The sequence below is a fragment of the Eptatretus burgeri genome, chromosome 3 (assembly GCF_056783735.1).
Source record: "Eptatretus burgeri isolate ZD-2024b chromosome 3, Ebu_testis_v1, whole genome shotgun sequence".
In the NCBI taxonomy this organism is placed as follows: Eukaryota; Metazoa; Chordata; class Myxini; order Myxiniformes; family Myxinidae; genus Eptatretus; species Eptatretus burgeri.
Window position 1 is genome coordinate 79385984 of NC_140963.1, and position 12630 is coordinate 79398613.

The 12630-nt window shown below is 39.8% G+C and overlaps 1 protein-coding gene and 1 pseudogene across 3 annotated transcripts in view; one reads left to right on the forward strand and one right to left on the reverse strand.

The window, feature by feature from the left end:
* The window catches only part of LNPK (lunapark, ER junction formation factor), an 87191-nt gene that overhangs the window by 68793 nt on the left and 5768 nt on the right, over positions 1 to 12630 (reverse strand). The gene's annotated exons all lie outside the window — the stretch shown is intronic.
* On the forward strand, positions 318 to 2583 carry LOC147030274 (uncharacterized; annotated as a pseudogene).

The following is a 12630-nucleotide window of genomic DNA, read 5'->3' on the forward strand; positions in this document are numbered from 1 at the left end:
TTCTGGAAGACTATGGATAACAGCAGCCAAGTCTAAATTGCTGACATGCTTCGACCTTAATGGAAAAGGAGAACCATCAGTACAATTTGACTAAGATCTTTGATGGTGCCGCTCTGGTCCATGGATTGCCTACGTCCTCTGCGTCTACATTTGATGACTATGCCAGAAAAAGATTTCAGCCCTTTCTTCACCGTGAACTGTAAGGAGTGAAGAGACTGGATTTGGTGTGGGACAGGTATCTGCACAGCAGCATCAAGGAGTCCACTCGACAAAAGCGTGGCTGTGGTGTGCGCAGGAAGGTTGCACCGAAGACCAGAATGCCAACCAAATGGAAAGACTTCCTCCAAGACAGCACTAACAAAGAAGAGCTATTCTCATTCCTTTCACAGACAGTGATTACAGAAGAGTGTCCTCATGACAAGGAGCTGTATGTCACCTCAGGTACTAATCATTTTCTAATTATTCTATGTTTAATTTGTTCATTATGATTGTAATACTTATAATTCTAATAATTATTCATTTTAAGAAATAATAGACAAACAGATGATTTAAAATAATATAATAACTCAATACTTTACTCGTGTATAATTCGCAGGTACATCAGTGATTTCCAGAGGCGATTGTGAGCCCATGATGGACTGCACACATGAAGAACCGGATACCCGAATCATCGTTCATCTTCAGCATGCAGTGGACAGAGACGCAAAGAAGATTCTGATCCGAACAGTAGACACAGATGTTGTAGTCCTTCTAGTCGGTCAGCTTCCAGCTTTGCTCCATGATCATCCCGACATTGATGTGTGGGTGGCTTTTGGTATGGGCAAGAATTTCTGCCATTACAATATCAACACTATCTGTCAGAATCTTGGAGAAGACAAATCCCGAGCCCTACCCCTCTTCTATGCGTTCACAGGATGTGACACTACTTCTTGCTTCCTTGATAAAGGGAAAATAAGTGCTTGGAAGGTCTGGAATTCTCATCCTGATGTGACAGGTGCATTCCTTCACATTGTAGAAAATCCGTTTCAACCGGTCGACCTCTCATCAGCACACATCCAGTGTCTTGAACGATTTACAGTGCTTATGTATGACGTGACAAGCAATCTAGTCTCTGTCAACGATGCACACAGGAGAGCTCTTCTGCAAGAAAAAGAGAAGTTTGGAGAAGATCCCCCCCCCCCGACACAGGTATCTATTAGGCTTACCATCCTCTATTCATTTTTTTATTTATAAATAAATCGACCTTTACTTTTCATGAAGTTATACACTAGTTTTCAAAGGCAATATTCAGTAACATAACCATCCTTGAAATGTGATTCTTGGTTAGTTGTATTCATTAATTGATATGTAGGTAATATTCTAAGAAATTGAAATGAAAATTATGAACATTCCAACTGTAACATTTTAACGAAAATAAATAACGGAAACATGACGGCAACATCAGAACTGACAAGTTAATTCATTTTCATTCACTTAGGATGCCTTGCTCCAACATATCAAGAGGGTGGTATATCAAGGTGGCATCTGGACCACAAGTCGTCAGGCACAGCCTCCGGTTCCCTCCCCGGAGGGGTGGGGATGGACAATGCAGAATGACCACTGGGTCCCTGTTTGGATGACCATCCCAGAAGCAGCTAAAGCATGCAAAGAGATCATCAAATGTGGTTGCAAGTCAGAAGCCGGTTGTGTCAGTCGTTGCAAGTGCACGAAAGCTGGTCTACCCTGCACAGAACTTTGCAGTTGCAACTGTCAGAAATAACTTGCTTGGAACTACAGCTCATCACAGACACTATAGCTATCATACTTATTCCAGTTCTGTATGTTTCTATTTTGAACAATGAATTACTTGCGTGAGGAAGGGGGAGCTGTCACGTGTGTTTTTAACAAGGTAATAAAAAAGATAGAAGAAACAACATGTCGGCCGACATACTAATATTCTTTCGCATCTCAAGGAATCACTGGTATAAACTGGGACAGAATCCCGATTATTTTTAGAATGAATATGCATATTCATTTGATGCAACATCTATAATTTTGTGTCATTTACTCCTTTATAAAACCAGCTAACGGCATAACGATGAAGTGTAACTTATAATAGCTCAGTCTAAATTACTGGAAAAAAATGCTCTAGTGGTGTTTTAAATTCTGTAACTCAACGGGAAGATTATTATGAACTAAAGTCTCGAGATGTGGATGTTAACTAATCAAACAAATTTATGTGCAGACGGATCTAATACGAGTTTTTCTTTTGCTGGATGATGTCAGAATGATGTCATAAATCTTTTAAACATTGTCTAAGAAGAAAAATGACAATTGCAGTGAATTCCTTGACCTCGGAAACATATATTTTGATGTCAAAATGCACTTTACACCTTCATTCTAAGTCATTGATTTTTCTTTTTATAATATGATTACATAATAATAAGCTGATGAGGTCATAATGACATCAGATATTACACTTCCCATCATCATTTTTTTTGGAGCTTACTTTTTTTCTAGAAGATATACCATGGAGATGCTTTGGTGAAAAAATTGTGCTTTTGTCCACCGTGTAACGATATTTTCACTATGGTACCCCACTATTAGTGCTATTCTGGTTCACAGTTCCAGAACAATGGGGACCAACACATCTCGTAACCATCCCTATCAGTTCCAGTCGATGCATTGAAATCCCCCAAGACGAGAAGTGTATCTCACCTGGGGCACTGATCAACCACAGACTTGAGCGTGGCATCGAATGTTTCCTTCACGGTGAGATCACTCGCCTCAGTCTGAGCATAAACAGAGACCAGGGAAATGACACGAAAGGAGTGACGAATCCTTGGTCTCATAATATTCTTGTTGATCAGTGTTACCTCAATTATCATTGGAGTCAGCTTATTGGACACAGCTACAGAAACTCCTTGGATGACCTTCGACCATTGACCCTATGAACCCAAACTCCAAGCAGATTATCTATTATTGCAGTCCATACTTGTGCCAAGTTTGGTTGAAATCTCTGCAGCGGTTGTCAAATCATCGTGGTCATTAACAAAAACCGAGATCAACAAAAAACTGTGTCAAGTCATCAACAAAAAAACAACCAAGAATGGATGGATGCATGCACGGACAGACAGCTACATGCACGGACAGACAGCTACACGCACGGACAGACGTACAGACGGATGAATGGATAGCCAGACAGACAACTCAAAAACATTTAATGCCTCCTACCTTTGTCTGCGGAGGCATAAACAATGCTCAACTTTATCACAACACCAGAAGCAGATAAGTAATTGAATAAAGTCACCAAAAATCAAATGTTCAACATTGGCAAACGCAGGTGAGAGCAAGCTTGTAACACTTACCATGAGAGTGCTTAGGAAGCATGTGGTAAAGGTACAAAAGAAGGCTCGATTTGAACCCACATTCGAACATCATGCTTTTGACATAGTGAGAAAAAAAAAACGAATCTTGTACGAGTTGTAGAGCAATATTAAGAGCAGAGAGCGATGTAAACGACAGATTGACTCATTAAATACCAATGCCCCACCAGGATGCTGACAGCTTCTGCTATTGCAATGCCAGATTATGCTGGTGAGTCTGAGCATCCAGATCAAATCTATTGATGGAAACAAAGCTTTTTACTCATCGTGGACTTGCATTCATTGATAAGTGTAACAATTGCCATGTAAACCCCTCCACCTTTAAATGTACAAGGATCCAAGAAAGAGCTGTGGGTGAAAAAGGCAAATCAATTGCACAATAAATCAGTGTCGCCTTTAACAGGAAACGCCAATCAATCTCCGTCAATCTACCCAGAAACCATTTACTTATTTTTGGAAAAGAGTATATTTCTTCCCGACTGTATTTTTTTCCGAATGTTATATGTTAGCCTGTAAAAACACTCATAGGGTGCAAATGTAAACTTATTGCATGGTACACAGTCTCTTTTACAACGCCTGACCCCTTTGGATAGCTGAGATAACTTCAAGTGATAACACGATATATATATATATATATATATATATATATATATATATATATATATATATATATATATATATATATATATATATATATATATATATATATATATATATATATCGACGTCTGTGTGAGAAATCGTTTTTAATCAATCTGTGACGGGTCCATCTGCTACTGATAAAAGTCTAAATATTGCTTGCGGGTGTTGGCATCAGTGGCTGAAAATGCTGAGTTGCCAGCAAACTAGAACCATCATGGAATCCTTCTGTGCTTACAAATGGGTTGTATAACAAACCTCGAAAAATTTTGTTTATTTGCTCTCTCTCAGCCCTCTGACCATCTCCAGCTCTCCCAGGATGCACTTCTTTTTCAGTCACCCTCTCCTGGTTAAAGGTCCACAGAATCAAAAAATCATGTTTGATTTAATAAATAGACATGGCTTCACTTAACAATTAATCATTGTTCTTTTCTTGAATAAATATATTGAAATGAAGATTTTAATGTTTTCTGGTGTCCTTTTATGCTCGATTGGCCGTGCCCCCCAAAACACGGTGATCATATGTCACGCAACCCGCCAGGTCATCTCGACCTGGGGTTCATTCATGTTTCGGTCTTACAGCACCTTATATAAGTAATGATTTTGACTGAAGTACCTCTTTCCTCTTTAAAAAAAACCCCAAAAATTAATAACTTCCATGCAAGGTCGAGCAGGGCTCATGGAAAAGCAAGGGGATATACATAATGATTTTGACTATCATCATAATCTGAGGATTCTTGATCAGAAAATTGTCAAATTCGCTTTCTAACAAGTGTGAAGCGAGTTGTGTGGCCATTATCCATTGCATGTTGAGAATTTTTCCCTTGATTACGTCAAGGCAGTTTTCTGGGAAATTTTAAGGGGCAGTACCCGCTGGGTTTGCTTTTTCAACTGGAACACCTCAAAAAATTATTAGAATTAAAAAAAAAAATGTTCAGTTCTTTCTTCATTACTTAAAAATCAATATACGCAATCACATCAAATTATATTTTAATTTTTTTCTGATGCTGTGGACCTTTAAACTCCCAAAACCCATGCTTTGTACACACACCTGCACTCCTTCATACCTCTTTTTGCCCGTCTGTGGAAAGTGTTCATCATCATGAACCACATTCTGGAGACTGTTCAATCGTAATGTTCCTTTCAGGGCTTCAAGGATGTGGTACAACACCATCGTATGTCAATGCTCATCCTGAACCGCAATATTTTCTTCCCCATTAACCTCACCTAAACCTTCTTGCAGGTTCCTGCATTTCCCTCCTACCTGTCTTCTTCTCTTGTCCGTTCACTCCCTTATGTTCAACTATGATGCCACTGCCAGTTCATTGTTGCTTTTCCTTGAGCCCAGCTCGACCCTGCATGGAATTTTTTTTTTTTTTTTTTAAAGAAGAACAGAGGTACTTCAGTTTCTGTCCTTGTTGACACCAATAGTAATCAGGATGTCATGAATAGCTAAGCATGACGATAGTGATTTGAATTTAATTTGGAGGGAGAGGGTGTGTGAGGGGCACAACCTGCTACCCAAAAGATGAAATGTTAAATGTGTTTAAATAGAGCTTTGTATTTTATTTAACAACAACAAATACCAGAGTTGGTGTCAAAGCCACCCAATGCTCGCCTGTTTTTCATTTATCATTTTTAAAAGACGAGTCTAATAATTAATATTTTTTTATAAAGCATTGCAGTGAAGTACAAATATAAAGCAATATATGTATTTGTATATTGTAATCAGTAAAAAGAGCGGAAGTGAGGACAATATATGCCCTAACAAGAAGGTATATACAGAATTGTGCTACTACATGGAAAACAGCATCCTGGTTGCCATGGCAACCACTTTAGATGACGAACGTATGTCGCTACACACTGTCTCCATAGTCTGTACCTATGTACCAAATATGAAACGTGAAAGTTGAAAACTTTGGGAGTTAAAGTGCGGACAGGAACTGATGGAAAACAACATCCTGGTTACCATGGCAACCACTTTAGATGACGAACATATGTCATGACACACCGTCTCCACAGTCTGTACCTATGTACCAAATATGAAACGTGAAAGTTGAAAACTTAGGGAGTTAGAGTGTGGACAGGAACGGATGGAAAACAGCATCCTGGCTGCCATGACAACCACTTTAGATGACGAACGTATGTCGCGACACACCGTCTCCACAGTCTGTACCTTTGTACCAAATATGAAACGTGAAAGTTGAAAACTTTGGGAGTTAGAGTGGGTACAGGAACGGACGGAAACAGCATCCTGGTTGCCATGGCAACCACTTTAGATGACGAACGTATGTTGCGACACAACGGCTCCACAGTCTATACCTAAAACTACCTATGTACCAAATATGAAACGTGAAAGTTGAAAACTTTGGGAGTTAGAGTGCGGACAGGAACGGACGGACAGACAGACAGACAGACAGACAGAGACGGACGGACGACCGGTATCACATAATATGCCCCGATATATATATATATATATATATATATATATATATATATATATATATATATATATATATATATATATATATATATATATATATATATATATATATATATCGGGCGTATAAAAAATAGTGTGGTAGATAAAAAACATTAGAAAGGAAACTAGAGGGGGAGCACTCGGGAGAGTGCAAAACCTCCGCCACCAATACTGCTGGGTCACTCAAGTGAACCTTATATCTTATTCATTAAATATGATGTCAAGAGTGCTGACAGTTATAGTTCTTTTCTCCAACATTTCTTTTTTTGGGGGGGTGGGGGGGGGGGTTGGAAATCACTTAAAACATGTAGAAATGCAAAAAAAAGAAATCGAAATTTTGATGAAAAAAAAGTTGCAAAATTTTTTTTTTCTCTAACAATTTTTTTTGGGGGGGGGGACAAGTCCAAAATCTAATGGCATGATCCTTGGACCATACCTAACCCCCCCCACCAAGCTTCGTCAAAATCCTAATCACTTAAAACATGTAGAAATGCAAAAAAAAAGAAATCGAAATTTTGTTGAAAAAAAAAGTTGCAAACATTTTTTTTTTCTCTCTAACAATTTTTTTTTGGGGGGGTTGGAAATCACTTAAAAATGTAGAAATGCAAAAAAAAATTGTTTTTTCTCCAACAATTTTTGGGGGGGTTGGAAATCACTTAAAACATGCAGAAATGCAAAAAAAAGAAATCAAAATTTTGTTGAAAAAAAAAGTTGCAAAAATTTTTTTTTCTCTCGAACAATTTTTTTTTGGGGGGGGTTAGAAATCACTTAAAAATGTAGAAATGCAAAAAAAATTTTTTTTTTCTCCAACAATTTTTTGGGGGGGTTGGAAATCACTTAAAACATCGAGAAATGCAAAAAAAATTCTCTAACAACTTTTTTTTTTGGGGGGGGACCAAGTCCAAAATCTAATGGCATGATCCTTGGACCATACCTAACCCCCCCCCACCAAGTTTCGTCGAAATCCTAATCACTTAAAACATGTAGAAATGCAAAAAAAAGAAATCAAAATATTGTTGAAAAAAAGAGTTGAAAAAAATTTTTTTTTCTCTCTAACATTTTTTTTCTCCAACAATTTTTGGGGTTGGAAATCACTTAAAACATGTAGAAATGCAAAAAAAAATTTTCTCTAACAACTTTTTTTTGGGGAAGGGGGGACCAAGTCCAAAATCTAATAGCATGATCCTCGACCATACCTAACCCCCCCACCAAGTTTCGTCGAAATCCTAATCACTTAAAACATGTAGAAATGCAAAAAAAAGAAATCGAAATTTTGTTGAAAAAAAGTTGCAAAATTTTTTTTTCTCGAACAATTTTTTTTGGGGGGGGGGGTTGGAAATCACTTAAAACATGTAGAAATGCAAAAAAAAAGAAATCGAAATTTTGTTGAAAAAAAAAGTTGCAAATTTTTTTTTTCTCTCGGACAATTTTTTTTTTTGGGGGGGGGGGGTTGGAAATCACTTAAAACATGTAGAAATGCAAAAAAAAATTCTCTAACAACTTTTTTTTGGGGGGGGGGACCAAGTCCAAAATCTAATGGCATGATCCTTGGACCATACCTAATCCCCCCACCAAGTTTCGTCAAAATCCGTTGAGTTTTTCCGTAATACTGTTCACAAACAAACAAACAAATAAAATAAACCAATGTCACCCGCAGGGTGACCCGTATCTTGCCAAAAGGTGACCACGTGTGACTTCTTTAAGGTCACACTGAGGTGAACAGAGCTGCTATCCACCAGGAGCGACTCCTTGAGGAATATCTGCCTACGAGAGATTCCGATGAGAATCGTTCTTCAGAGTAACCATGAAAAATATGCGTTTGCCTCATAACGTCACCAAATGACGTCATAATGTCTCAAGCTTGACATATCGAGAAAGCACTCATTGAGGTGTTCAATTTGAGGTACTACACGATATGGTTCCTAAAACTTGAAAATTTGACCTTGGGGTCAAATATGTTTGACCTGAGGCGCTAACCATGAAGGTCAAGGCCAATCGCCACCAAAAATTAATCAGCTGAGCGCCAGACCATGAACTATATTCCCATGAAGTTTGAAGACGATCCGATCAAAATTACTCAAAAAATAAGGGTTTCGTCGACTCCCCTGATTTGCGACAAAGTAACCTTGACCTTTGACCTTGACCTTCAAAATTTTATGCGCTGAAAGGGACCTCTATGGGCCTCTGATATGCGAAGTTACAAAAATTTCCAATGATAACTGTGCTCTGCAGAGTGATTTATACGTGATTACAGACAAAAAAAAAACAAACAAACAAAAAAAAAAACATATGAAGGTCAAGGCCAATCACCACCAAAAATTAATCAGCTGAGCGCCAGACCATGAACTATATATTCCCATGAAGTTTGAAGACGATCCGATCAAAATTACTCAAAAAATAAGGGTTTTGTCGACTCCCCTGATTTGCGCCAAAGTGACCTTGACCTTTGACCTTGACCTTCAAAATTTTGTGCACTGAAAGGGACCTCTATAGGCCTCTGATATGCGAAGTTACAAAAATTTCCGATGATAACTGTGCTCTGCAAAGTGATCGATATGTGATTACAAAAAAAAAAAAAAGCATACAGGCAGACTAACATATCTTGCAAAAACTTTGTTTTGGCAAGATAACAAACAAACAAACAGAAAGGGGTGAAAACAGTAACCTCCGATCTTCGATGGCGGAGGTTAAAAATAACTTGCATCAAAAAATTTCACATTTTCACGCTCACGCCGGGGGTATCGCTACAGCTCTCTGTTTTTCGAACAGGTGAGCTAAAAACCACTAACCTGTTCACCCTCACCCATTGCCCCCTTCCACCACATGAATACTTCATGGTTTCTTTTCATGCTCCTTCTCTTGCTACTCCAATTATCCCTCCTCCTCGCAACTGCACTCCTCTTACTAATCCTATTCCCAGCATTGTAATCAGATGTACCAACAAACTCTGTTGTAAAGCGTCGATTCTGCCGAAGCATTTTCTTGGCCTGGGTCATGTTGGACGGGTTGGCATTCCTTTCCCAGCAGTAGTTAGGACAGGAAGTTGAAATTTGTTCAGGGTGCCGGCGATAGCTTGCCTACGTTTTGCTAAGGACATTGTGGGATCTTTTACGTCCACCAACTAATGCCGGCAGATGGGGCACCCTGTTCAACGTCCATCTGAGGGACGGCACACATATTGATGAATCACCCTACCTGTGAAATACCGGGATGACAGTTTGTACCTGGACCAAGATTCAAACCGAAGTTAGACAGCTTAGAGGCAAGTGTGCATACCTCTAGTCCATCCTGCCAGCTCATTCCCACCATTACTTCTCCCAAATGGTTCCAATAAACTATCAGAGTATTCTTCACTACCAAGGGAGATCCAATGATGTTACATAGTGTGCTTGGAGTGTGAGCTGATAAATCAAATGGCTCGACAGTTTGCATCATCCACAGTTAGAACCAAACCAACAAACTTGAAAGAGTAAAACCTCTGTCCTCAATGCATCATCAGTGTCCAAGGCAGGGCCAAGCGTACATACTCTATGAGCGGCAGACTAATTTAATAGGAAAATGGTGCAAGGAGAAGAGAGTCCATGGCTTGTGGAGATGATGTTTGTTTTTGTGACATTTCAACTAAATTGTAAACAGTGGAGATTTGGGAGAGGCGTCACGAGTGGAAAACTTGAGGGTGTTAGCCAGGAGTGTACATTGAAAAGACAGCTGCAGTTCCGTTGCAGTGACTGCAGGGAGTAAACGACACAGAGCGTGGAGTCATTCAAATGGGAATACAAGACCAGGTTTTCTGTCTGTGTTTAAGTTTTTCACAATAAAAATCCTGTTTTGAATGAACTGCAAAAATTATTTGTGGTGCTGGAATGTAGATACATAATCGGCACGATGGAACAAATCACCTCTACTTGTCAAACACCGAGTCAGGCCCTCCGACATTGAATCTCAAAAGTGTTCAAGATAAGCAGGGGAACAAAAAATTATTATTCAAGGCTAATAACCAACGTGTTGATGTAATTCACAATTTTGATCAGAGAATAGCATCATGCAGTGCTGAAGGAACAGCGCACTGATCTTTTCCTTCGGGTCTTTTACGACAAGCTGCGAGCAATATGTGGACAAGATGGTCAGACACCAACGCAAGTCATTTACATGGCTCGAGAGGATAAAAATAGTTCAGGATTAAAAAGGGACGGCTCAGCAAGTGGTGAAATCCATGCAATTCACAGGCTTGCCCTCCATCTCTTCCCTCACCTCAAATGGCATGACTGTAGAGTCTGCCCAAGATGAGGCAGAATACCATTTACAAGCAAATTCATGGAATCCATCATTGCTGCCGATTTGAAGTCTTTCCGGAAAATAAACAACCTTTTGGTATCCGTTCTAATCATCCAACTCTTGACATGCTGCTGCTCCTCTTTCACCAATGATTGGAGGCCCAAAATCTCAATCAAGAGGAACAGGACCATCTCCCTGTACATATTTTGGGCATTCGACACAGTCTGGCATCCTGCTTTGCTTGCCAATCTCTCCGACTGTGGCATATAAGGCCACCTTCATTCCTGGTTTTCTGACTTCCTCCACTCACGCAAGTCAACGTGTTGCTACCAATGGAAGCATCTCCTCCCCTATTGCAGTGGAGGCTGGGCAGGAGTTCCACAAGGCAGTCTTGGGCCCAGCTTTGTTCCTCATTTACAAAATTGACCTCTCAAATGCTCTGGAAAACCCTCTCTTCCTTTATGTAGCGTACCCCAATCCACATTGTGTTGTGTTGTCCACACTGTGTTGTACAGTACCCCCATCCCACTGACAGGTAGACTGTAGCGGCATCATTCTCCGCTGATCTGGAATTGATTAGATGCTGGTCTGATAAATGGAACATGTTCTTCAAAGCTGGAAAATCTCACCATCTCACCCTGTTGCTCTGGAAGAATGATCAACCCAACCCACCCATCTATTTAAATGGTCAATCATTGGAAGAAGTTTAGTCTCTTGAACTTTTAGGCCTCACCATCAGCCATGACCCCCTCCTGAGCCAACCATATAGCAAAGCTGGCCTCCAAAACCAGCCGCAGACAAGGCACCCTCCATTGATCAAAGTCTTACACCTTGGTAAATGAGAGCGAGCTAACTCACATTTGACAACGACTGTCTGTAGCTCAATGGAGTACTGCTCTCTCTCCTATGGGCTGGCGACACAGCATCACATCTGCCTCTCCGAGATTCTGTGAAATATAAAGCTTTCAATATTATTGGAATCTCGTGATATGAGGCCGAAGCACAAGTTCTCTTGCTTTTACATCGCAGGGAGGTCAGTTAATCTCGCTGTATTTTTATTTTATCATTTTTTAAATCGCCTCTTCTCCGATAATGCTCCCTCTGATCTTTGAGTTTTCCGACCTTTCCCAGCAACTCTAGGATACACGAGTTCTTCCAGTAACCCCCTTCCTGGTTAAACTTACAAAATCCAGACTGGCTGCACACTTCAACTCCTTTGTTCCTGGCTTCTTGCATTTATGGAACTGCCTTCCAGAGGCCATTTTCCCTCCACTTCCCTTCAGGGCTTCAAGCACATGGTGCACCACCAACTCACATCATCCCCTATCCTCACCCGTGACCTTTATAAACCCCATTATTCCTTCCTAACCCAACCCTCTTACTTGCTGGTTTATTGTTTCTTTTGTTACTCCTATTCTTTTCCCGTTTGTTCATTCATTCCTTTGCTGGTTCTGCCCAATTGTTGCCCCACTAACCCCACTGTCAGTCGTAGAAGCATCTGGAGTGCATAAAGAAGGAAAAAACAAGAGCAAGAATTGCTTTGCCATACATGTCCTCCAACAGTCCCAATGAATGTTTGGGAGATAAAAAAAATTGTTTGCGTTTAACACACGATCAAGCCGATACCGGACCATAATGAAGAAGAAGAAACCCTATAATCCACCATGTTTGGGTCTATTCCGCAAAATAAAAGTAAAAGCAATTTTCATTTATGGATATATTTTGTAGACCAGAAACCAACAAAGAACTAAGATAACAAACTGGAGATAAAAATTATTTTGCTTTAACGCACTCGAGCCAATACCGGAACCAAAATGAAGAAGAAGAAACTCTCTAACCCACCATGTTTCGCTCATTTTTAGGCTTTGCC